The sequence below is a fragment of the Berghia stephanieae genome, chromosome 4 (genome assembly GCF_034508935.2).
Source record: "Berghia stephanieae isolate SIO BIC M18660-M18661 chromosome 4, UCSD_Bste_1.3, whole genome shotgun sequence".
Classification (NCBI taxonomy): domain Eukaryota; kingdom Metazoa; phylum Mollusca; class Gastropoda; order Nudibranchia; family Aeolidiidae; genus Berghia; species Berghia stephanieae.
Window position 1 is genome coordinate 91,775,866 of NC_088363.1, and position 1,997 is coordinate 91,777,862.

Consider the following 1,997-nt stretch of genomic DNA (forward strand, 5'->3'; position numbering starts at 1 on the left):
CCAATGTTTTACATGTTCCAATTGCAATATACTGACGGATCGAACTGATTTTCTTCAATTGAAAGTATAAAGATTTACAGAGAGCAGAAATGTGTACTACTACTACTACTAATACTACTACTACTACTACTACTACTACTACTACTACTACTACTACTACTACTACTTAAAAAAACAAAATTTAAATAACAATTTAAAAAAACAAAACAAATATAAAAAATTTTAATGTAATAAAATTGAAAAATAGATAAATAAAAACAAAATGTCTACAACACGTGGGGTTCCCAAGCGGTCACCAAACTAAGTACTAACCACGCCTGACGTTGCTTGACTTCGGTGATCGGACGAGAACCGGTATTTTCAACGTAGTATGGTCGTAGACAACTAGTGTCGAAAATAGAATTTAATATAATATCAAAACACGATTGCTAATTTATATAATGATGAAGATAGTTTAGAAATGTATAATATTGTTAGTTGTATTCGTCTGTTGCTGGAGAATTTAAAATGGCGATGGCCCATCTTGAAAGCGACATGAGACACTTCACCGGAAGCGAGGACGAGAGACGCATGCGCAAAACCAGGATGACGTTCTCTCTGTATGGGCATGTAACCAAACCTAATCACTCAGTTGTAAACGGTCGACATAATAATTAGTTTACACTTTCAAGTACAAATTTTGATAGTTCACTCTTTTTTTTTTTTTTTTTGAGTATATTCAAATAGTTCAAGAACTAAGAAATATTATTTTAAAACGTTTGGTCGCCAATTAACCAAATTAATATAAGGAACCGAAATTAAAAGAACAGAATCAATTATTGCGAATTCAACGGCAATCTACCAAGGCAGAAAAATAATATTTTTGTTTGAAATCCTTATCTAACCAATGGCCCCCACTAGCAGGGGCTGGAAATCCATATATATATATATATATATATATATATATATATATATATATATATATATATATATATATATATATATATATATATATATATATATATATATATATATATTCATGGAGATCCTTGGGCTTCGAGTTGAGTCCCGAGGTGGCTCCAATTCAAGGCAAAATATTGAGCACGACGATTTCATTTATGCCATTAAAATAAATCATTACGACTCTGTTTATCAATGAATATGACTGAAAGTTGGCACACAATTAGTAAAGACGTGATTTTAGATTATGTTAAACGGCAAAAGAATCGTGAGATCACGTTAAAAATAGATGTTTGCCCTTTTGAGTGGAATATTTTTAAAACTACCAGGAGGGGAGATTTTGCCTAATAAGGTTATATATCTATGCACATTTCTTCTATTTATGTTTCAAATTTCATATGATGTACTTTTCACGTATCATCACAAAACATCAACCCTATTTGCGCTTCAATGAGTGAGAAGAGGAGACAGCCATTTTGCCCTGACTTCGGACAGAGATGCATATTATTATACGAGATGGAAGTCGGTTTGTGCGAATTCAATCGCTCGAGGGGGCGGGGACATAAACTCCTCGAAACTGGGGAGAAGTTGACAGGTTTTTCCACCAGCAAGAGGAGGCACTGGGTGGCAATCAACCAGGGGCGTGGCTCTATTGGTTCAAATGGTGCCTGGCACCACATCCATGTTTTAAAAATGGATAACAGCATTTTTAAAAATATATAAAACTGAGAAATGGTATATATCGCCTTTTATCAACAGTGCGAAACAGACTCCCTTTCTGTCACAACGCCTTCTACCCACGCTTTTCTTCCGATTCACACAGTCCGTTGATGACTGTCGTCAGCGACTGTGTACTATGGCTGAGCGAGTGACTGGATTTCCCCACTCAAACGATTCCAAGGAGCGGATCTTTGCTGGCTCCATTTAAGGCTATTACTATAATGTACTATAATGTTGCCACATTGAATACTGGCTCGAATTTTTACCATCTTCACATACCAGAAAAAACCCGCCTCAGGTGCCGAGGAATTTTTGCTCCAACTCTGTTGGACTGGGGG

At 35.6% G+C, this 1,997-nt stretch overlaps 1 non-coding gene across 1 annotated transcript; it reads right to left on the reverse strand.

Moving 5' to 3' along the window:
* Nucleotides 1-263: 263 nt before the first annotated feature.
* LOC144972138 (5S ribosomal RNA) lies at nucleotides 264-382 on the reverse strand. The gene has a single exon (XR_013645289.1). It is a non-coding gene; the product is annotated as a 5S ribosomal RNA (ribosomal RNA).
* Nucleotides 383-1,997: the final 1,615 nt, after the last annotated feature.